The sequence below is a fragment of the Calypte anna genome, chromosome Z (assembly GCF_003957555.1).
Source record: "Calypte anna isolate BGI_N300 chromosome Z, bCalAnn1_v1.p, whole genome shotgun sequence".
In the NCBI taxonomy this organism is placed as follows: Eukaryota; Metazoa; Chordata; class Aves; order Apodiformes; family Trochilidae; genus Calypte; species Calypte anna.
The window spans coordinates 18,379,735-18,406,037 of NC_044274.1; the positions used below are offsets into that span (position 1 = coordinate 18,379,735).

The 26,303-nt window shown below is 36.7% G+C and overlaps 1 protein-coding gene across 3 annotated transcripts in view; it reads right to left on the reverse strand.

Moving 5' to 3' along the window:
• Positions 1 to 26,303, reverse strand: part of ARL15 (ADP ribosylation factor like GTPase 15) — a 213,162-nt gene that overhangs the window by 81,043 nt on the left and 105,816 nt on the right. The gene's annotated exons all lie outside the window — the stretch shown is intronic.

Here is a 26,303-nt window from a genome sequence, read left to right on the forward strand (position 1 = left end):
TTCCTCTGGATATTACTTAGACTTCCTTAATGAAATTCAGGTGTAATCCCTAAGGCTCTAAAGCAAAGACTGTTTTTAGCTCAACTACAAGATACAGTATTTGCCAAAAGGGGATTAATTATGTTTAGATGTGTCTGCTATGAATACCAATAACTGTAGAGCCACTATTAAAATAACTATTTAAAATACATGTAAAAATTAACTTCACTTAAAATTCAGAAAGGAACAAAATATAAACAGTTTATAAAAATACACTGGGAAATACTCCTCAAGATCAGAAAATTTTTGTTTTCATTAGTTTTAACATTATTAAGGTCAATTACAATATGAACTCCTGCTCTTACCCTCTTCCAAAAACTAATGTAACAGAAGTTTTTGAAAATGACCTATAACAATTGCCAAGAACAAACCTCTATGATCAACTCTTGGACGCAGAAACAGATTCTAAACTTAAATAGCAAAATGTTTTTTTGGACCACAGAAAATACTTCTGGAGAGCAAAATGTTCAATTCTGCTCCCAGATTGCCACAAACCAGTCAGTGGCATTTTCCACAGAGGTTTTCTACCAGCATGCAATGGGGTCCAACAAACATCTGTCTCTTAATTTGCTGTCTCCCTCATGATTTTCCTCAAGAGAAAGCTTTATCACTGGTACTGTTTCAGTTTTATGTTTCTTCAGTAGTTTTCAAGCAGCCTAGATTAGGTGCAAGGCAGAGGTACAGGCAAGCCCTACCTCTCTTTTGAGCAAACGTATTTCCCAGCAACTTCAGTCTTCATATATATATATATATATTATTATTATTATTGTATTTTTAATGCTTTCAGGTTATTATTATTATTATTATTGTATTTTTTAATGCTTTCAGGCTTCCCACAATCTATCCTCTTTCACCTGGGACCATAATGTACTCAGAGCATTCCACTAGTCCATAGGGTCTCAGACTGTTATTTATTACCAGACAGAGCATGTGTGTAAGAAAAGTAAAAATACTGACAAAAGGAAAACAGATCTTTAGCTCTAAATGTAAAGCTGTTAATGGACATCATCCTAAACATCGGCCCTTCCCTCTTTAGTTCAACGAAGATGATATTTATGCTGCACATTTCAATCAAGTATCCTCAAAACCAGCTGATATTTCACTTTCAGATATCCAGTGTCCTGGAACTATTTAGATATTGCCCTTGAGAAGCTTCACAGTCATTCTTCAAACAGGAAGTTATCAAGCCATCAACAAAAAATGCAAATGAGACATCTATATGCATCTATATTAATTAAGGCATGTGGTTTTTCACAGAAACCTAGTGCCAAGAAAAAAAGATTCAACATCTCAAAGTATCAGCAATCTAGAGCTTTTCAAAGGTCACTAAATCAACTTGCTGGTTTCTTACACTGCAAAAGGCACTGCAAAGGCTAACACAAGTATCCCAAACCAGTAACAAGTCATATGCTGACCATGCTGTATGTTTACCCATATCCAGATTTGAAAAGGTTTAAAATCATAGGGAGAAAAGCCCCTCAGAAGACACTCATTGATTATCTTGGTACAAACTATACATTCTTAAGCTCATGATTCACTGACAAAATGAAACAATGTCTTCACTTCCTTCATCACCTCAGTGTATTTATTATTCTTCTGTAAACACTTCAGATTCAATTCTCTTACCTGACTGTATGAGACACCCTCAAGAAAGGGGTGGTTTTAGGAAGGACTCTCTTCAAATAGTAGAGCAGAAAAAGCCTCAAATGAATAGAGCAAGTCAAATACTTGTCTACACAGAGAAAAGCTAATTTAGTATTGAATGTAATTTAAAAAACCTTTGGGCACAAATCTTTCAGGTAAAGCTAAGCTGAAAGTTAAACATTGCACCTACATTTCTAATTGTATTGCATGTCTATATTTAGAATATTTTGTAGTGCACAGTCTACTAATGCAGGTAAATCTGACTGGTAATTAATGTATTTTATAATTTACAACATTGTTAACATGGAGAAAAGCCTCTGTTTCTGGCCCAACTAATTTCTCAGCTTGAACAGTTGATCTTTCAGGATAAATCTTTCGTTGCCATAGACTTTTGTGAAGACACAAAATAACTTGTGCTAATAATGGCTTTTGAATATAAAAAGGTGATCAGGTGATCAATTCAGAATCAAATTTGACTTTAAAAACAAGACTAAAAATACAATTCAGGTTCTTTCACCTACTTATGCAGAGTATAAGTATTCCCAGGCATTCTGTGATACAAACCCACAGAAAAGCAAATAGATAAGTAGCCAGCAGGAAAACAAGAAAAATACAGTAGTCCTTATTACCTGTGGTGTTTGTTCTCTTGCCTCTCATAAACACAAATGTATCTATATATATGTGAATAAACAAACTGCATTCTGTTAACAGTAGTATTTTTTGAAACTCCTGTGTTAATTTTATAGCCTAACTGTCAAGTTCTAGAAGAGGAGGCTTAATTTAGATCAAAAAGCAACACCCTGCTCTCTGTTAACCCAAGCTGGAAAAGAAACTGCAAGGGTGAGCAAAAGGGTAAGACTGCTCTGCTTCATCACCATAACAAAGAGAGGCACCTGTAATGACCAATGTTCAAATGAAGAAAATAACCCCATTCCTGCTCTCCTTCAAAGGAAGGTCTTGAAATAATTAACCTAATTCATGCACATGCTTGAATGTAAAGTTCTTCAGATTAACATAACACAAGGAAATATGCATGCTATTATAATCATCAAATCCTTTTAGAACTTCTAATTCCTAATAAAACCAATAGCCAAAGAATATAGGAACATATCACTTTTAATTTCTAAGTATGCATGCAGAACAAGCTTCTGTCACCCAGTTCTTCCATTAAATACATTTTAATTTTGCATTTATTCTCACTTAAACAGCTACAGGAAGTCCCATTTTGCTGTAAAAACTCCCTCACACACACTGTAGCAAAAAGGAATGGACATATTTCCAAACTGGAAGCAACAGACACCTATTAACCAACCCAGTCCAAACAGTACAGCCAGTAAAAGTAATTACACAATAATGTAATATGTTAAAATCCAAAATCAACTAGTTTTTGCCGAATGACCTTCAAACTTCTAACAGCAACCTGCAAAAGAAGAAAGACTGTGCTCAGTCTTATAAAAAAATTAAAAGAGTAAAACCATTACTGCCTTGTTACTATTACTGCTTATATGTTGAAAAGTCATGTATTTTCTCCATTACCACTTAAAACACAAAGTTAGAAAGCTTTCATATACTCCCTTTCCATTACAGTATCTGAGTTTTCTTTTTCTTTTTTTCTTTTTTTTTTTTTTTTTTTTTGCTGAAGAAACCTCCCCATGTTAGCCAGGAGTAAGCTTGGATTGTCACAAGGTGTTTTTGATGCAGACTTGTACAGCAATAAACAAGGAGTATTTGAGTTGAATTCCTGTAGCATGCCACAGTTTATTAAAACTGTGAAGAAATCAACAGGACTAAGTGACTTTTGAAAAAGGCAGGCAAAACCCAAAAATGGGGCAGAGACTAAGCCTGAAAGCTGACCTGATCTTTCTCCCAAATGGGTCAGCTGGGGACTCAGTGTCCCCACTCCCCTTGTGGAGATTGTAACCTTGCCTTCTTTCCTATCCCCTAGAAGACAGAATCTCAGCATCTCACAGGCTGTGTCTGGAAACACATGTATTGAGTAATAAAAGGTTAATAAAAAAAATCCCCTCCTTAGTAAGTGTCAAACCATCTTCTTTTTGCCAAGGCTAATAAGAGCAACACTCTAGCTTTAAAAGACATTGCCCTGTTTTTTAATTTTTTTAAACTAGAAGTCCAGGTTTTTGATGGGAGAATAAAGGCAAGAAAACAAGCTGGAACAAGCTACTTTTTAGGAGATGTCTGTCAGGGGAAAAAGTTTCAAACCATCCTTAAATAAACATGCCAATAGGATATTTTTGTGAAAGTCATTTAAGAAAAAATAGCCACAACCAACCAAGTAGAAAACCAAACCAAGCTGCTCTAATTACACTGAAGAGGTGAGTCTCCCACATGCACAGAGGGAGGCTTCCCATACTACTCCAACCACTGACCATCTCATGCTGCAGTCAGTGCCCTCCTTGCCAAGGGTGCCTGTGGGACTGCCTCTTCCTCCACCAACCTGCCCATTTCCACAACATTTAGGAGCTTGTCTCTGAGATAATGACATCACGATCTTTAGTATAAAGTAGCCAAAGATTTTTAAAAGTCTAGCTTCAAACTAAGCAAACTTAGCTCAAACTAACCACAGATAAAAAGGATGAACATTCACAAATTGTTGTGCCCCATGGCAACAGTAGACTGGGTACAGACTGCACAAACCTCTTGACAATCCATTTTCTCCTACCTGCACAACTATAGCATTTTACTTTCTTTATCAGCCCATCCTGACATTACACAGTCTTCTTGTGCAAATATCCTGCATCCAAAATCCTACCCCCCAGATCAAACAAAGGAATAAGATCTAAGGTCTGTTCTCTCTAGTTTTCTACAATTTTGCCCCTTCTTATCAATTTGCAGTTGTCTTACAATAGACATAACTCTTGGCAGAAAAAACACTGTCATCAAGAATACCTTCCATTAAAAAAAAAAACAACAAAAAAAGAACCCACCAAAACCAAAAACAAACACACAAACAAAAAAAGCAGAGGCAGAGAGAGATGCAGCAGTTTTTTCCCTAATGATGGAGAAAAGTGGTAGTTCCCTAAGGAAACTGAATATAGAATCCAAGAATATTGCTGCTGGGTATTTCTGTGGAAGAGCTAAAAACTTAAATTTCATCATGGTTATACTACTTTAAAAGCTATGGTTTACCTAGGAATTCAGAAAGACCTTGCTGCACTCTACTGCTATGTGCAGGGCATGCCAGAGCTGCAACCTCTAGATCCCCAGCCAGGCTGTCACACATTTGGTTCTGCATACATAAGCAGAAACAAACCACACTAGGACAACACAACTGGAAAAACCTGGAATTGTCTAACATAGCAATGAAAAATAGTGGCATAATCAGCTATGACAGATCTTTCACTACTGTTCAGAAACTTGTATTTTAACAGTACCCAGAAACAAGGCATACACTGTATAGACACATCTTCAGAAACACTGACATTTTCGTTTCCAAGCAGTATGGGCCAGATATATGGTTATTTGATTATGATTTGCATACAGCTTAAAGTTTCTCAGGATACTGTCATATGGTCAATTATTCTCTTCAGCTGTTATCACTCTAAAACACAAATTCAGAAGTAAATATACTCCCCAGTCTGGGATCTTGAAATCTATAAACTCCAGTGTTTCATACATGAGCTATGCTGGGAGATGAGCTGTATGGACTTTTAAGCCGAAGTATTCCAGTCTCACAGGGACTGAATCCTGAACATAGACTGTTCTTGTTCAATTTGTCCTGAAGTTTATTTAAACCAGCATGTTCTTGTTCAAAGTTGTTTTTTTTTTTCCTACTGACAATATTGCTAAAATGTTCCAGATTTTCCATTTTACACTAAGCATTTTTGAAATTCACCTTCAAACTTATTTTTAAATGCACTTCACAGTTTTCATAATGTGTAATATGACATCTTAATGACCGAAAATTAGAATTGAGACCTCACCTCAATGCAATCGAAGAAATAGTTTCAGTCATTACATAGATTATTCTGTTTCTGGATGTTGAAACAGAACTGATCACTAAATTCCCAAAAACAACAGCTGAATGCATTCATAATGATTTTAAAAGGACTCCACCCTCACAGTTATGCCAAGTGTAAAATACTTTCAAATTGCCTGTAAAATGGAGGGGAGCTTTGAGATTTTTTTCTACCAGATTCTATATAAGCTGAGGAATTGCCCAAATGTATTATATACATTAAAAATACACATATGTATTTCCCAATGTATTATTATATAGTGTAAACTTTTTTTTAATAACAATAGAATTGTTTTCCCTATTTAAATAATACCGTTAAGCAGTAAACGTGTTGGAAAAAAGGGCAGCAAGTGAGATGGTTGAGAAATCTGCTGATGCTCTGGTTTCTCAAAAAACTCAAACATCTACCAGAACTAAATTACATGCATCAAAAAGAGGGTGTCAGCATTTGTTAGGAGACAAGGGTATTAAAACAGATATCCCTGCAATTTTCAGATCTACTTTTCTTGCTTGGAAAGCCACTGATCTATTCAACCTACTTCAAGCAAGGTTTTCTATAGATTTTATTTTTGCTTTACTTTTAAGACCAGTTCCTCAAACAGAATTCATTTGGTCAGTTCAGTCCCCTTAAATTCAACAAAATATTCTGTTTAAAGGATTTTTAAAAACCTATCTGCCTCAAGAATTCATATAAAAAAACCAAATTTTAAATAAAATACTCTCATTGGTGATAATAAGGTTCTGGTTACATAAAAAGCAAGAACTTTAGGGTCATAGAAGAAACAATGGCAATTACATATTTACCTCTCTATATTGCTCTTAATGCAAGCAGCACAGGTTTTCCAAGTGCGATTTTAACACGGCTGCCTGGGACCAAGGAGCTGTGGTGCTGAGCAGAATGCCAGCTGCAGCAAGCAGTTACCAAACTACTTTTCTTTATGAAGTTTTTCATGACATTTTTTTTTCCTTTCAACTTAGCCAGCTTCTTGGCCTTCCACTCCAATTTGAAGGGAATAGTTTTAGGTTCCACCAGAGCACTATGGCAATTAATTTCTATCTGTAGTTTGGAAACACTGAAGAAAAGGCAATAAAAATGTGTCCAATAAGATATAGCAATGAACCTTGATGAACATTATTTTTTGTCACTTTCCCAATAAAAGGTAACTTTTTACAATAACATTCTAATACTTGTCCTTCTCTAATTTTAAAGGTTGTAATTTTTGAGCTTTATACCATTTTCTCTTCCATTGTGTTCTGTATTATTTGAGAGAAGAATCCTAAAAAGTAATGAACAGCATTCCTTACATGATTTCTTCCCTTTGTTTAACATGATCAATGCTACACTTCAATCAATATGCATATCAGAACAATCCTTTCCCTTCCTTAATATTCTCCAAGAATTTATAGACAGCTGTTTGCCTCTTAGCCTACATATAACTAAGCTGTATGTATTAAGCCCTGCTACTCATTCCTCACAAATCAGTCCCCAGTATCCTCTCCAACATGGGGTCAATTTGTATGCAAGAATGCAGGCAGTTTTTGTCTTGGTACTGAGATGTTTGAAAGCATCTGGGCAAGATACACAAGGAGATCCTGAATACTGTTGTGTACAATTATATGCCATTCTTGGGTAGGTCAAGATGTTTCATTTCTCAAGCAAGATTTATTGGCAGCTACTACAAGGATTTTTTAATACTTTCTAAAGGCTTCAACTAAATATGCCTTGTGCTAATACCTCACAGGTTTTTTTAGAGAATTTTATGGATACATTCCTGGAATTTTGCTAGCCATTCACTCATTAATTAGCAGCAGCAGCACTATATTTAAAAGAAGCTCTTAATAAATTGAGTATCTTAAACTTACAAATTTCAGTCTAAAAAACCCTGACTCTTCTGGGGAAAGTCACAGCAATACAGGTGATGTCTACATATTTTCATATGCTGTTGCAACCAAACCTTTTTCCAACATTATATATTTCCAGGAATTTTCTTCAAAATTGAAGACAGCTTTGCCGTATTTTAAAAGCCATAGACATTACTAAAAGGCACATTTTTAACTGGATGAAGTGCACTTCTGTAAGTCAGATGATAGGCAACGCCACCACTGAGTACTAAAACATTTCATCGGCATTTAACTGTTTAAGTCTTTTACAATCACCTATTTTGGAAGTACTTTATTCTTGGGAGCCAACACTTTCACTAAGAACAAAACAATATATAGTGGCAAGCTGCAAGTATTGAAAAGGACTTTAAATTAATATATGGTATTCCTCACTCTTATGTCCTCCATAAGCTGGTCATTTTTTCTCCTTGTCAGTTGATATTTCTTCCTTTCCTGCATAGCTTTCAACTATATGAAGAAATCAAACACCAAAATAGCAACAGCTCCATATCCTCCACATGACAGTGTAATTTCTTTTGCCTTAAGGCAGTGTCTAGCACTGGAATCATAGCTTGTTTTCTTCTAACTGGTATATTACACCAAAGACTTAATGCTTGCTTATATAAAACTTGCACAAAGACCAATTTACTCACAATGGTCCTATTTAGAATTTGGAGTCCAAGCCAGCAGTTCCTTTTACAGCCAAGGCAGTGACATTAGTTGGACAAAACCCTAGTTCTCATGCAAAAGCACAGAGGAGCTCAAGCCCTACTGCTTCTTGTATTCCTATAAATGAGAAATAAGAAAGCTAACATCCATGCAGATTCACTCTTTTTGGTTTAGAAGGGCCACAAGTTTAAAATACAAAATTACATTACATTTCAAAATAAATTATATTTATGTGTTTTAAAATAGTTTTTATACCACAATTATAATGTGTGAAAGGGTCTCAGAAATTGTTATTTCTATGCTAAACTGAATTGGGATGCATAAATTCTTACAATCATATTAAAACCAAAGGGGGAAAGTTTAAAATAAAATGAGAAAATTGCAGCAATGTGAATTCCAAAAAAGGGAAAAAAAAAACCCTACATATATTTTATGAGCATTTACAGAATCACAAGGTATTTCCAAACAAAATCAGAGTTGAGAGGACAACAGCATTCCCGAAAGAGCTGTACAGGCCAGAAGAGCAGCGCTGTGTATGCGCTGCCGCCGCTGAGCAGTTTCACCCTTGCCCATGGGACTCTCACATAACCAGATGAAGTTGCTAGTGACTACCTGTTCGTGGCCACCAAGCATGGAAATTTCACACAGTAATTCTTTAGCCAAAATGGTTCCTTTAAACAAACTTTTCAGACATATCTGTAACAGTAAATTAAAACTGTCTGTCTGTATATTTCAGGAAATTGAGGCCAATTGGTAAAAAAATGACATGTGTCTAGGGTGGTAAACTCCCCTAGCCTGCAAAGCAGAGTGGCCTCACAGAAATTGTCTTTTGGGAATGATCCCTGGAACACTGACTAGCAAACAGTGTCCAGGAATTAGCTCACTGGTTTTGGCATCAAGTTAATCAGGATATTTTTCTGTAAAACTTTCAGCTTGGACATAGCTAAGGAAATTCAAAATGTTCCCAGGTCCAGCCTGCATCTACACAGAGAGAAACTGCAGCCCACCTAATCGTCTTCAGCTGGTTCAGGGGATGTAGGTGAACATTCTGCTGAAGAAAACCAGGCAAAATTGGAGCCAATAGGTTAGGAGACAGATCCTACCTACTGTGATGATAAGGCAGATAAGGAATGGCATATTAGAAACTGTACCTTTAAGGAGAGGTCCCTAGTTAAAAACTTGGTTTTCCATGCCAACATGGACAGGCAAAGAAGCAACCACATATAGGTTCATAACCTATATGGTTACTCTACCTAACATGGAAAATCTATTCTCTTGTGTCAGATGACATGATTGTCTTATTCTGGGGGAGCTGTCCTATCCTACCCTGTCTACTCAGCCTGGGGAGTTGGTCTCAGGAACAAGCTGAGAACAAACAATGCCCCAGTCTCCAGCCAGGAATCATTAGGAAATAATCACAACCTTCACACTGCAACCTCCTAGATCTGATGAAGCCTCAGCCTCAGTGAAATATACAACTCACATCATGGAACAAAAGGCAACACTCAGTTGTGGTTGACTCACATGAAGCATTTCACAAAACTGCATTTTTGCTGGGCACATTTCTCTGTCCTTCTGCATGAAGCTCAGGTATGTGCCTTGTCACACTGAATGACATTACTTAAGGATTCATTATTTTCATGTATTATGCAGTTTATTACAAAGCTGCATAAAGCAGGACTTCCCACATTTGTGCACTGTACAGACACTGCTGTATTTTGCAAACCTCTGTTTTAACACTGGCCATAATATCTGATACAACCTAGTTTAATTAACTTGTATGAATTTAGTATTCTTCAGTTTTCTTTTGCTTATAAGGCAAATTTTTCTAGCATTATCTATTATCTGAAAATCTCCTACTATAAATGATTGATAGAAATTTTAAGCAGTGTGCAAGAAAGATTATTCTAATTACCGGCAGTATGTACAATTATTCTACACAAGTGTTTTGCTACTGCTTCCCACCTGAATGAACATTGCTTTGCAGTATTAATCAACATATGTACTGCAATAATGATTATTTTTATATAGTTATTTTGAAAGTAAAAACCTCATCTTCTATAGTTGTAAGATGAATAAACAATTTGGTTTTGTTACAGTTTGAAACCAATTTCTATTCGAGTTATCTCAAAATAAGCACTGCTTTTATGGCATATTTCCAGCTCCCAGACTAATAATTCATCCTATATTATACCTGGAAATTACGAACAATTACATAGCTAACAGTGGAGTCCTTTAACCCACCTTCTATCAATGACTGTTGAGAACTTAGGTTGCACCCACAGCAATGCAATTGCATAAATTACATTATTACATTAGTCTAAGAAGACCTTAAAATAAATGATTTAAAAAATCAAGGCCATTCAAACTGTTCTTACTCTCAACTTTTCAGGAATGACTCCTTTGATACCTGCACTGAATATAAAACCCAGAAAAAAACCACCAAACTCCAAGAGTATCTCTCACACGGCCATCTCTGTAGTTTAGCAAAGTCAGTCTATTTTAGTGAGAATTCAACAAGCAAACAAACTGCAAAAAAAATGCAACTTCAGAGCTGTAAGTGTAATCTTTTGCTGTTAAGTTCCTATGAACAACACACAAATAGATCACAGTAAGTTTCTCCTTTGAATTACCAAGTCACAGAAAGCAAACAACTATGTATCATCAGTATTTTCCAGTAAAGATGACCTGCACTCTTTCCTGCTTGTATTATAACACTCAGTCTTTCTCATTGTTATTAATTTGTATTTTTGGTAAATATATAAGCCCTTTAAATTCATCAAAGCATAGATAACTTTTCCCTCACAATGTCTATTTTGGCTTTGAGAGTGTTTCAGTTTTCATCTTAGTCTTTCTGATCATTGAAATCTGACACTTTTAACATTATGTTACTCATTTCTTAAACTTGGAATATTTTTAGACAATAAACAAATTATACAGCATAAAAAAATAAGTCACCTGAGACCTTAGCTTACAAAATATTACCCTCTACAGTTCTGCTGATAAAATGGAGATATGATGAGTCTACTGCCTGACATTGTTAGAGGTTAGTATCAAATTTCAAAGGGGCAAAAAGTGGAAGTTAAGAGCTTTTTCAGCAACAAATTTATTTCTGTGTTCCAAAGATACTATTATAATATAAATACACTTTTGTAATATTTTAATTTTTCTTTACATATGGAAAGCTAATGTCTTAATCATTAGATGGGGGGTGCTACTCCTCAAGTTTTGGTCAAATTATTTCATGTTATGTGCTTTAAGTATGGTAATAGTGAACAGAAGTGGTGATACAATTCACGGAAATTGTAAAATACAACACAAACATAAGTTCCTACCTATAGACCACCTTATCAGTGAATTTTCCTTTTGCTGGGTCACAAGACTCAATAATTAACATCAAGGCCCTGACACTCAGTAAAGCCTCAGATTTCATCTACTTCAGATGATCGCTTCAAAGCTTCATTATAAGATTTACTTGCACTAATTAACAGAGATCAGAGTCAGTTAGCTATTTGAAGGTTGCCTATCACATCACAAGGCACCTATATTTGTAGTGATGCTGCATGACAGCAAACTAGATTAATTAATGTAACGTAACACTTGTTTTCTCTCCTAAGACTTTGGTCACCTTTGTGCAAACATAGTGAAAGCTGTTAAACCCAGCAAAAGCCCAGTGACATTAAAATTCTTGGGAATAACTGTTTTTTCTAGCCATAATAACAATTTCCAAAAAGCACCAAGAAAAACAGTAATAAAACACCTTATCATTGTTTTTTTAACATTCCAAAACAAAAAGGATCAAGCTTACTGTACATCTACTTTTTTTAAATCCAGAAGGCACTTAGGAGAAGTAAATAATAAAATAATTTATGTTTTCACACTGCAATCACTCCACAGCCTATCAAATGAATCTTCACCATGAAGTTGGTCTGGACAGCAACATCAACCATGGTACCAAGTGCAGCATTCAAACTACAGTGGAGTTTCACTTTGCAAGTGACTGCACTGTGAATGCAGAGGCAGCACTGCCATTGATCTGCCAGTATCAAACTTTGCAGAACATTTGATTCTTTGAATACAGTGTAATTAATGAAAGGCTCACCAACCAGTAGTAAGGAAAAAAAAAAAAGCCTCTACATAGCATGTATAAAGTGTAGCCCAGCAATTAATACAGTGGCTCCATCTTTCATGATTTTATTAATTAATATGATTTTAATTCTGCCCCATGAGAATATGCACAGAAATATAATCCCAAATGTGCATTTTGTTCTAGTGTATTACAATGACTAATGTTAAAGGCAGACCCAAACTTCTTTTCCTGGGCTTCAACCACATAGCTAAGTCATACTTCAGACCAAGAAGTCTTGCAGTGGTGTGCTGAGGGCCAGAGCATGCCAAGGTCTGCCACACCAACACAACCATATGTCTGCTCAGGGTATAGTCACAGTCTTCCTGCAGCTGCCTGGAAAATACTGTGTAGACATACTTTTCATCTGTGGCTTATTTTACACATTACTTCTTATTTAATTTTATGAGGCATCTGTCTTGATATCTTAACTTTTCTTTGGAGGGACTGAAAAAGGGCGCATGCATGGGACTTCTTGAGTGCATTTGCTTAGCTTTACATCATATTTTGCATTTTGAGTGGTTTTTTTCAAGTTCTTTTACAAGCAGGGCACAGTGAAATAATCAAACATGAGAAAAACTGTGAGATGTAGCAAAAAACCTGCTTTAACCAAATAGACTGAGTTCACAGAACTATTACTCAGTGGATAATGGATGTGAAAATAACTTGCGTATTTTTTTTTAACCAACAGATAAAGTAAATCAAAAATTATGTTCCTGATGGATATAGCTATAATTTTCCTACATGCATATCTGAATAATTATGATAAATATTAATATTGCATTAATATGTTTATGCTTATGTAAATTTATAAATGAAGCTATATTGATCAGATATTGTTATATTCTGCAAATTGAGTAAGGAACTAAAGGTCTCTAGAGAAAATTAACGAAGAGGCACATGAGGTGACATGTCTCAAGTCAGAATAATTGTACATGAATAGGTTCTGAAAGGAAGAAGATGAATTACACATACATCTTACTGAGCTCTAACGCCCACCAGCTTCACAACTATGGCAAGGGCAGATTACTGCATAGAGATTGCCAGATTGACCAAGTGCTCTTCTCCTGCAGGCAATGGCAGCCCCTGTTCCAGTTTGGATGACTGATGAAACTACATCTGTAAAAGCAGCTTTCTCTCTAGACCTGGTTATGATTGTAGATTTATTAGTCCAAGACACTCAGGAAGGACTACAGTCATATTCAAACATTTCTGGTTTTGCCTCAGGAACCAAATCTTGTTCCAAGGCTGCATCACTAATTTTTTCTTACTAATCCAGAGCTGACAGTAATGCAGAACATACCTACACCTCTGTCCCTCCATTTCATACAATTATACTCCAAACAAGTGGAAAGGTTTAATAAAGATTTCTGCCCAAGGAAGCAATATTAAATATATAACTGTAAGAGGTGGGGTTTTTGGTTGTGTTTTTTGTTTTGGTTTGTGTTTTTTTCTTTTTTGTTTCAAATCTAAATAGGCCAAGAAAAAGCTTTTTCACCCCTTGTCATATCAAAGATTTGAAAAATTAAAAATATTCTGTTAAATGCCTCTAAATTTGGTCAAAGCCTTTTCTTCAGAAAAAAATTAAATGCCAAAACACATTTTGTACAGAAAATTTTGGGCTAGGGGCTGTATTTTGTATTTATTATCTATTACCTGTATTTATAACCTAAATATTTGTATTTAGGTTATGTGCTTGGCTTGGTAATGCACACGCTTTTACATCATCTCACTTTTAATTTCTGCAGAAAAGCCAAGAACCCAAGAAATCACCCCCTAAGCACGACCACAGTTTGTGAGGATCACATCATGGCAGAGTACATAGCCAAAATACTTGTTTCCAAGTTTTGCAGCTCTCCTGGAAAGCAAACAGTGACATTGCTTTATCTTGACAATCTATTTCAATAAACACCATGGTAACTTCCATTTTATCCTATTAAAGAGAAGTTACCACAATGCCAGGTATTGCCTATAAAACTAGTGACTTAATACTTTCAGTAAACTCCATTAGTGTTTTCTTGACAGACTGCTTTTACACCTTACTTTTCACAGTGATACAGGTGAATCAAGAAAACAATTACTACCGCTTGCTATTTACAATAACAGAGATAAAGCACTAGGTTTAAAAGTTCTTTAGAAAGTTCTTTAGAAATCTGAAGAATTTGTACAATATTCTCTAAAAGATTTTGCTTAGAGCCCAACGAGCCTGCTCTCTGTACCTCAGAAACATTGACCCACTCCACCTTGGCACACTGCATCACCACCAAGACAGCCAAAGCCACAGCACTGTAGCAGGTCCTCATACGAAGAAGAGAGAAGAAAAAAGCCAAGCAACTAAATGCAGTTTCTTGGAAAAGTGGTATTCCTTTGGTGTTGATACTGAGCACAAAATACTAGTCCTAAAAATAAACAACATTCAATAAGAAACAGTGAGATTAGAATATGATAAAAAAGGATGAGGGAGAGAAGAAAGAGGATAGGAACCCAGGGAAAGAACCAGAGGGTCAGAAACATCATCAGAAAAATTCTCATATGTATTTCCCATAAAATATATTACCAAAGAATCTCATCCTTATCCTTCCAAGGACACCTAAATTGAGATGCTTTCTCACACTGTCAGGTTCTTCTCTTCTCCTCAAAACTGGGCAAAGCAGAGAATACAAGCAGCTGCAATTGCAAAAAGGAAATTGACCTCCTCACAAAACTTCCTTCCCCCTTTGTCTTCTAAAACCTAAGTCAAAAACATGTCTATTTTACCTCATTTTCAAAATCCTTAAAATTGGTCCTGAGAACCTTTCTTAGAAGAGAACATTTCCATTGTAAGCCATGTTAACTGATATAATTAAAGCTGATATAATTAAAATTCAGAGGGAAGTAATACTGAAAGATATATCTAATCTTACTCTAAACTTCTTGAATGGGCCTGATTACATTCACAAGTCTGGAACTTACAATTTAGCTTCCACAATTAATTGCCTGTCATTTCTGCCTTAGTCCAAAAATTTGCTCAATTTGGTCCCCAAAAAGCAGAACTCTATGTTTCACTTAGAGAAGGACAAATCTTGAAGTTTTTGGGGTAGAAAGTTGGAAGAATATGAGGCCTGTTAACTGGTCTTTCTGTTCCTGGGTATTTCGGTAACATATGATTACAGGGATATCCATATTTGATTTTTTTTTTTTAACTTTATTAAACTTTTTAAAAAGTACTATAGATTGCTAAATCATTAAAAGTCATTGAGAGGAGACATACAAATAGTTTTTGCATTAACTGCAACTGTTATAGAGTAGTCCTCCTGCTTGTTCTCCTGTTTTTCCTTTAACATTATCTGAGGTTAGCAGATTATGTGACCAGTCCTCAAGCATTCTCTTAATCCTCTAAAATCACCAGCACTTCTCAAATTTCTCTCTCCTTTCTTAGTTGTCTTCTTGCCCCTCCTCTATGTAAAGCTGCAAAGTGGTTTCCTTCAGAGTGTCAAAATGTCAGCCTTTGACAATATGATTTTTCCTGTCATTAGCCTGATTTTCCAATGGCTTAAAAAAATTAAAACCAAACAAAACCACCACAAGTAACCTCCCCATACTCAAATTCCCAACAACACCAAAGACAAAACCAACAAAAAACACACACACACAAAAAAAACTTTCTTGGAAGCATTAAGCAGATATTATTTAGTTGAAAGCAATAGGATTTGAAATTACTGGGAAAGCTAAGATTGTTAAACCTGCTGTAAGCAATAAATATAACTAATAAAAAACCTGACAACATGAAAAATAACAAAACAACCCCATACTGACTATCACAGATAAATAAGGTCTGTGCTTTCTCTGATGACTACCACGTTATCTCCTCCCTAACTGACCTCCCCCTCACTCAGACAATGAAAGGAGAGAAAATTAAAACCAAGATGAATCACACAGCTAGAGTGAAGTGATTCTGCCCCAAAAATTTTTGGCTCAACTATACAACACTGCTCTGCAAGCCATTAAATGCTCAGCCTGTATGCAAGAAAGAAGCATGGACACAGAATCTCTTCACAGAGTAAATCTGTACCCAACCACTTAGAGCACCTCTCTTCCACATCTTGAATAAGACTAGGATGCTTTCCAAAAAGTGTACCTTTTCCAGAATGGCAATACTGATGTCAGTGTCAAAAGTGACCCAGATATACTGATTTCCTTGTGTAAAGAAAAAATTGTGTACAGCCAGTATAAAGACCAGGCCTGAAGGACCAATGTGTACAGCACAGTGAGTCAACTAGTTCTTTACAAAAGCACAGATCTTTTCAGGACATGAAAATTCATGCTGGACATAACAAGCTTAGGCTTCTATTATAATGCCAATTTCCTTTACTTGCAGGTAATTTTTTTTCCAGAATTTTCATGCAATGTTGTTTGTATATATTTCAATCCTTCTGCAACATTTTTTCTTCTCTAGAAGCACGTTATTGTCCAAACAATTGGCTCTGTACTTTTCTTTATAATCTAGCAAGCAATACTTTATGGCCTATATATTCATACAGAAATACTGTCTGCAGTTAAAGTATCTATCCATATTGTCTATACATTATATGTCTGCAGTTACATATACTGTATTGAAGCTAAGAGAGAAAAGGATACTGCTGATGCTCTTTATACCTGATAGTGTTTTACATTTCTAATGATGAAGAACAGGACCAGGAAAGCCTACATACATTGTAAAGGCCTGTTTAAAAACTACTCATCTCATGATCTAAACTCCTTGCAATAACAGATTATCTGATTAAAGGCTCCTCTAACATAAGTAGATAAATTTATCTTGCCTAGAGAGATAAATGAGAGTGCATCTGCAAACTTACAATAATGTTTATCTATTGGTCTCTTTCACAGCTCAATAAAGTACACTAAAGAAGCATTTTCATAAATTCATCTGCCTTTTGTACTTCAGGGGAGGGTGAAAGAGAAGAGAAAATGCAGACATCTCCAGTTTTTGTGTAAGCCAACAATTTAAAGGGGATCTATTACAGTACACTTGGCTCCTTACGGAACTACTCAAGAACCTGTCATATGGCATGCCAAGTTCTTTTAAATTCTCTGAACAGGTTTATTATTACTGCTCTACAAATTCTGCAACAAGTCTTGGCAGACCTACCACTCAATGAGAGGAACACTAGACCAGATGTGTTTAGAATCTGAAAGAGCAAAGTTGCCATTTTCCATTTACAAGTCACCTTTAATCTTTTCAACTAACCTTTCGAACTACAGTCAATCCAGGGTCTTCTCTACTTTAGCAAGACTGATAGATGGATATGTGATGAGGGAGTCCATTTTTCAGCCTAAGTCTATGTTGGCCAAAACCACTTTTTTAGTATGCTAATTAGTCTTTTGGAAAATGTAATCGAAGGCAAACTATAATGCCTAAATTCTGCCAGGCCATAAAATTACTGTGCACAGATTTACAGCATTTCAGCTGATGTTCACTGCAGCCCTCTCTGGAGGATGTATGTAAACATACATGAACACATCCAAGTTAATTCTTAATGATCTTCCTCTTCTTTTCCTTTTTTATCTGCCTACTAATAACTGCTGGGATGACAAAAACTTCATGTTAGAAGGGGCTAAAATGTCACTGATATTGACTAAATGATCAGTGATAAATGCAAAATACCCAGTCATTAATTTTCAGATAGTTATGGAATATAATAATATAGCAATATTCATTAAACTCTAATTTTTGGCTCCCAAAATTGACACAAAAACAGTTTAAGAAAGAAAATTGAAAACAAAGATTCCAGAATATAATTCTGATACAAACAATGACAGCTGTTGCAAATTCAGGACATAAATCACTACAGAAAAAAAGTTGGGTTTTTTTCTTCGTAAAAATTATATGTCAGTGGCTTTTATGGATGAAGGCTTCTCAAGGGTTTATAAAACTAGCTGTATTAGCAATGGAAAATATCAGTATTTCACAAACACAAGCTTCAATATGTATTTTAAAATTTACATTAGAATTTTATAAAGAAAAACCACATTCATTCTCACTAGGAACTCTTTGCAACCGAGAATCTGGAATTTTTAGAACCTGAAATGATCAAATAACAAAGGGTACATTTTAGCAAATTATTATAAAGCTGAGGCAAATATTGTGCTGCATGCATAATGATAAAGGAGTGAATTAATCCATGATACACAATGCCTGAAGGAATATCACCGACAACAATGCGTTTTGGGGATAGATGCAGTTTTTAATCAAGAGGAAGAAAAATTTCACACCCATCATTATATTAAGCATTAGAACAAAGGGCAAAACACCAAGAATCAATGAGAAAAAATTTCACTGAAAATTCTAAAATAATTACTTGCTCTCAGAGTATCTAAATTTTAAAAAAATTTAGAACATTTTACATTTTTACAATTTACATTTTTGAAGAAAATTTGCATTAAAGGAAATAAATGTTGAAAGAAGTTTGGGTGCCAGTTTCTGGCTGGTTATGGAATTCTATTTCACAATGCTTCTCAAATGCAAGAAGCTGTTTCTTCATCAAGAACAAAGGTAACATCTTCAGAAAATGTGCTTCCTATATTTTGCATGCTATCAGACAAGTAAACATTAAATAACTTTAAAAATTAGATAAAACACACCAGAGACCTTTGATTTTGGTGTTTGGTTTGTTTGGCTTGAAAGGGCAGATACTCTAGTAGAGATGTGGCATGGTTGCTCAAATCTGGATGACCTTATGGAAATAAATATCACAAAGTTGGTGTTGGTGCTCTCAACAGATTCTCTACACCTATTCTAATCTTAATGATGAAGATCAGCAGTTGGAAAGGTCATGACTGAGACCCCCCAGGGTGATAAAGAGATGCTAATCATGCCACATATTATGCAACTACGGGAAAGGTGTGTGTGTGTGTGTGTGTGTGTGTGTGTGTGTATGTAGTTCAAAAACCAAGCAGATTAGTACAAAGACAGGCCTATGTAGAACAGATAAATATCTATATAACTGTAGGGATAAATACTTACCTGTATGCACAGGAATATCAGACAGAGCCAGACACTCTTCTCCTCAGGGGAAACTCAGAACCATGAGACACTCTGTGCATTTTGCTCTACATGACCACCACACACCTTCATATATACCTCCAAGGTGAATACTGGGATCTGACTCAGAGACTGATGAAAGCCAAATTATCCATGTTAATATTCTGGTAACATTATGTCAATGAGGTGAAAGGATAAGCATACAGGAAACAAAGGGGGAATATTTCTGCAGATCAGTAATTCTTTTGCAAACAAAATTTTGGGATAATGAACACACTGGACAGAAACTCTTTTTGCATAGGAATTTTTCCACTCAGGTCATGTAATAACACTAATCAATAAATAACTTTCTCAGGACAGCTGAAGAACAAACACGCAGTGCAAAGCATGCCATAAAATGGGAGTTGTTTCTTCCGATGATATGATGAAATATTCCAAATGACACAGATGTCCTCCTACAAATCTTTCTAAACTTAATGCCAGGACATGTTTGGTTACTGCTTGTCAGGTTCAGTTCATTTTCTCCTTTCAACAAACACCTCATACAGAAAAAATCCTTATTAATTAATGTTATAATTCCATAGCAACTTCCTTTACACTGTTCACAACAAAGATCTGTTTCATCATAACGAGATTATGTAAAATATGCATCCTCCTTAGTTATGTAAAACCACCTAAAATGGTCTTTACATAAGCGTTTTTTACCAATGAATTTTTCCTGAACATGCATGTCATTTGGACAATCAAAAATCTTAAGTTGTTTTCTTCAGTTCAAGAAAGCTGCTCCTTAACCCCTTAAAGGACTTATTGGCATTATTCAGAAGATAGTTGATAAAGAACATTTAACTGTTTAACAACACTCAGCAGACAGTTGATTACAGAAAGACATGTCAGTGCACATATGGCAGGCAGATAAATTATGCACATCTGGATTACTTTTGGCAAGAAACACAGCTAAGTGTCTAGCGCCAAGTTTAGCCGTCTGTCATTATCAATATATGCATTTATTTAAGAGATGTCAAAGATTCAAAGTCATAATTTCTATTTCTTCATAAATGTTCCAGTGCGTCATGAGACTGCAAAGCAGGTGACAAAACACATTGCCTAAATTGCCAAAGGCTGTATAAACAGGAATAATTTTGAACTTGCCATGCATACAGAAGTAGTCAATTCTTCAAGTCTAGCTGAAAATGGTTAAAAAAATAATCAGTTAGTTCAAGGAAAGTTGACCAAATTTAAATTCTCAGAAAAGTTGTGATTACAATCTCATTTGGAAGAGTAATTGTTTCTTTTTAGTAATAGTTTTAATGAGATATGTGACCCCATACCTTGCTTGGCTGAAAATAAGACAACAGAATAGTGGTAGTTAGGTACAGGCTACACCATTTTGAAAAGCAAGCATAAAACTAAAGGTTGAGAAGTCATTCTTCTTCTAAAATTTTAATCTAATAAACAAAACTGAAAAACTCCAATAGATATGGATTAATGTTTGCTACAGGTGATTAAAAAGCCAGACTTTTTTTTTCTCAGTGTGACTAAGAAGGCTTTTATAAATCCAGAAGTATTTTTAAAAATATGAAAACCAAAATCAGATTTTGTGGCCAAAAGCCTACTTGCTTTCTTAGGCATTAAAATCACTGAATTCATACTAAACACAGAGGAAATTGCCTATAATGTTTCATGCAAAAACCCTTAAAAAATGTGTTGTAAGAATTCCAAGACTGTCCACTTCTTAAGAAAAGGTGAAAACCCTTTTGGCTGATGGTGCCATTTCTTTGCTGTAAGACATTCCATTCGGCTTTAGCTAAATGATCATATTAGTCTCATCCACAGTCTTTTCACCATATATGTGTTTCAGTGGAACAAAACCTCATTCTCTCTCACACTAGCTTGATGTACAAAGAGACAACATTAAGCCTGTATAAATAAATATAACTCATATTCAAATGCTTAACTTCATTTTAGAAAGCTAATTTTTGTATATTTTAGATTTTCATACTCTTATTAGTATATGAATACATGAACTGCAGAAAGGCTTTGATTTATAGTTTAAATAAAGCCTTAATTATATTAATAAGAAATTGACATTAATTGAGTTATATTTATTTTTATTTTATTACAATTAATAAAATAAAAATTAACTTTTTGACAAATTTTTAATTTTTTTAATTCAAGTTATATTTATTAATTGAGAACTCGCAGGTTTTTGTCGTGATGGGAGGCTTCAAGCACCCCAAATTTTCCTGGGAAAATTACACATCAAGTTATAGGCAATCCAGGAGGCTCCTGGAGTGCCTCGGTGATAATTTTCACAAACAAGAAATAGACACCCCTACCCAAGGGGATGCAATACTGTACTTATTGGTCACCAGTGAAGGTAAGCTGATCAGAGATATCAAGACTGGAGGCAGCCTGGGATGCTGTGAACATACGTAAGTGGAATTCACAGTGCTGAGGGCCATGAGTCAAGGAGCACAGTCAGGACACTGAATTTCAGAAAAGCAAACTTCCAGCTCTCCATTGAGTTACTCGACAGGACACCCTGATCCTCAGGGACAAGGGTGCTGAAAAGAGCTGGCAGATTTCCAGGGACACTGTCCACAGAATGGAAGAGATCTCAATGCAAGAAAAAAAATCTAGTGTAAGTGTAAGAAATCTCATGAGGAAGGGAAGAAACCAGCATGGCTGAGTCATGACCTGTTGGTCAAACTAAAAGGCAAAAGGAAAGTGCATAGACAGTTCAAGCAGGGACAGCTAACTTGGGAAGAGTATAGAGATGTTGCTTGATGTGTAGGAATGAGGTCAGAAGGGCCAGGACACAGATGGAGCTGAACTTGGCATGGGATGTGAAGAATAACAAGAAGGGATTCTACAGGTACATGAAAAAAGGAATCTTAAAGAAAACATACCCCCTGTGAAGAGCAAGTCTGGTGAGCTGATAACAACAGATGAGGAGAAGGCTGAGGTTCTCAACAACCCTTTTTCCTTCAGTCTTCACTGGCAACCTCTCTCCCAACATCTCTCAAGTTAAAAAACCACGAGGATCAGAGCAGTGGAGTCCCTCCTACTGTATGTGAAGATCATGTTTGTGACTACCTGAGGAACCTGAACATACATAAGTCTATGGGACCTGATGAGATACACTCCAGAGTCATGAGACAACTGGCTAATATAGTCACCAAGTCACTCTTCACTATATCTGAAAAGTCATGGCATTCAGGTGAAATCCCTGGTAACTTGAAGAAGGGACACATTACACCTATTTTAAAAAAGGGTAGTAATTAAGGACCCTGGGAACTACCTACCTATCAGCCTCACCCCTGTGCTTGTACCTTTTTATCGACAATATAGACAAAGGAACTGAGTCAGCAAGTTTGCAGATGACACCAAGCTCAGTGGTGCTGTCAATAAGCCAGAGCAATGGGATGTCATCCAGAAGGACCTGGACAAATGGGACAGGTGGGACCAAGTGAACCTCAAGAGATTCAAGAACACCAAGTGCAGGGTCCTGCACCTGGGTCAGAACAATCTGCACTATCAGTACAGGCTTGGGGATGAGGCTTTAGAAAGCAGCTCTGCAGAAAAGGACTAAAGGGTACTGGTGGATGAAAAGCTGGACATGAGCCAACAGTGCACACTTGCAGCCCAGAAGGCAAATTGCATCCTGTGCTGCATCAAAAGACGTGTGGCTAGCAGAAAGAGAGAGATGATTCTGTCACTTTGCTCTGCTCTGCTAAGACCTCACCTGGAGTTCTGCATCCAGCTCTGGAGCCCTCAATACAGGAAGGACATGGCCCTGATGGAGTGGATCCAGTGGAGGTCCACAAAAATGATCAGGGGGTGGAACACCTCTCCTACAGAGACAGGTTGAGGGAGCTGGGGTCATTCAGATTAGAGAAGGTTCTGAGGAGACTTGATAGCAACCTTCCAGTATTTTAAGGGGCCCTACAGGAAGGATGGAGAGGGAGTGTTTGCAAGGGCCTGTAGTTATATGACAAGGGGCAGTGGGTTTCAATTAGAGAAAAGCAGATTTAGATTGGATGTTAGTAATAAGTTATTTACCATGAGGGTAGTGGAAAAACAGAACAGATTGCCCAGGGGGAGAGTTGAGGCCTCATTCCTGGTGATACTCAGAATGAGGCTTGATAAGGCCTTGAGCAACCTCATCTGGTTAAGGATGCCCCTGCATTAAGCAGGGATGACTGGTAGAGGTCTCTTCCAACCCAAATTCTTCTATGATTCCTTTAATAGTTATTCAAGTACTTAATCAATGTTACATTAATAGTTGTCATACTAAAATAAAACTATTTTTAGAACCTAAAACCTTGTCACATTTTCTATAAAAGTAGTCACCATTTAAATTTCATTTCACACATACACCCTTATGCACACACATACACACACAGAGGTGAATAACAGCCACAACATTTTATACTATCTACCTGTACACTAGCTAAGAGCTTCAATTATTTCCCTTCCTGATGAGCAATCTGGTAGAGGAAGAAGTATGACATTGCTAGGGCTGTTGGGACAATATAATTCACATGACTCTCAAGATAAACACACTAGGCAGCAGGAATTTGTGCAGGTCTGAGAGATTCCTTCAAGATGGCTTTTGGGTTTTTTGCACATTTCTATTTTCCTGCTGATTTACTTCCTAGAGGATCACTGTATCTGTTTCTCACCATACAGGGGAGCAGAACAAAGCCCCTAGTCCAGGAGGAGATGATTGTTGTGCTGCATGGATGTGCAAAAGTCTATGGGATCCACCTGAGAATACTAAAGGAGCTGGCAGAACTGCTCACCAAGCCATTCTCCATTATTTATCAACAGTCGTGGCAAACTGGTGATGTCCCAGTTGATTGGAAACTGGCAAATGTAACACCCATCAACAAGAAGGGCCAAAAAGATGATCTGGGGAACTACAGACCTGTCAGTTTGACCTCGGTGTCTGGAAGGGTTATGGAGCAGATCATCTTGAGTACCATCACATGGTACATACAAAATAACCAAGTGATGAGGCCCAGTCAGCATGGGTTTATGAATGGCAGGTCCTGTCTGACCAACCTGATGTCATTCTACAACAAGATGACTCGCCTAGCAGATGAGGGAAGAGCTGTGGACATTGTCTATCTGGACTTTAGGAAAGGTTTTGACACTGTCTCTCACAGCATTCTCCATCAGAAACTTATGGCATGTAGCTTGGAAAATATACCCTGCATTAGATAAAAAATTGGCTGGATGATCAGGCTGAAAGAGTGGCAGTGACTGGAACTAAATCTGGCTGGCGACACGTCAGGAGTGGTTTCTCCCAGGGTTCAGTGCTGGGGCCTCTTCTCTTTAATATCTTCATTAACAATTTGGATGAGGAGATTGAGTGTACCCTCAGTAAATTTGCAGATGACACCAAATTAGGTGGCTGTGTCAACCTGCTGGAGCACTGGCACCTAGACAGGTTGGACCAATGGGCCAAGGTTAATTGTATGAGGTTTTAGACAGCCAAATGCCAGGTCTTGCACCTGGGTCATAACAACTCCATGGTAAGCTACAGACTTGAGGAGATGTGGTTAGAGAGCTGTAAGCTGGAAAGGGACCTGGGAGTATTCGTTGATGGTTGACTCAGTATGAGTGTCCAGAGAAGGACAACAAAGCTCATGAAGGGCACAAGTCCTGTGAGGGGTGGTTGAGGGAGCTGGGGGTGTTTAGTCTGGAGAAGAGGAGGCTGAGAGGAGACCTCAGAGTTCTCTTCAACTGCCCCAAGGGAGGTTAAAACAAGGAGGGAAACAGTCTCTGCTCCTTAGGACCAGAGGGAATGGATGGAAGCTGCATCAGGAAAGGCTTAGGCTGGATGTTAAGAAATATTCTTTCACTGAGAGGGTTGTCAGGCACTGGAATGGCCTGCCCAGGACAGTGGTGGAGTCACCATCCCTGGAGGCATTTAAAAGACTTTTGGACCTGGTCCTTAAGGACATGGTTTAGTAGTTGACTGTGTTGTTGGTCAAAGTTTGGGCTGGATGATCTTGGAGGTTTCTTCCAACTCAAACATTCTGTGATAATGAATATCTACTTGTCTTGACTCCAATAAACTAAGATCTTCACTCTTCCTCATGAGTACTCAAAAAACCTAAACAAAACTTAGTATAAATAATTCCCTCCACAGAAGGTCTTGAGAAATTCTGTCATACTGCATATGACAGTATTTTAAGCAGATTAATGAAACTGAATTGAAATTCTCCTAAAAAGGGTAAGTGCAAAGGGTCGCTCACCACGACAAAATTCTTTAACGGCATTCAAATGGGTAAACAACAAGCTTAAAAGTGACAGATTTTATGTATAACACAAACTGACAACACAGCATACACTCCATGTTGGGCACTGGACATGAATTACTTATTTGCCAGCTAAAACGGATAGACAGGGAACTCAGTAACTGTATTTGTTTGTACTGTATTTCACTTTTTAAATGCTTTCAGTAAATCAGCAGGAGTTTATACTGTGTAGTAGTGTATTTTTTCTGCATTAACATGTTCAGACTCAATGACTTTACTTCAAAGTCTAGGTACACTGCAATCTCTTGAGCACTCAACTCTCCACCAGCAGAGGGGGACCTCTATTGTGATTTCTTCCAACTCCCTCCAAAACCAGTTTTGCAATTCCATTATTTAGTTTCTAATGAATTCTTTTGATAAACCTCACATATATGTCTAGATAAATACTCCTGTTTCCCATGGGCATTCAAGACAGAAAACTAAAATTGGCTGAATGCTCCTCTTGCTTTGATCACACCATGAGACAGCATTTCTAAAGCTACTTCTAAAATTTCAACATATAACTAGCATGACTCTGTGTTAAGCTCTCTATGAACATTACACACTCATTTGTTTCTTGACCCTTGTTTAAATTGCCTCTCATCAGTTCACATCACACATTTCATCACCACAGTCTTT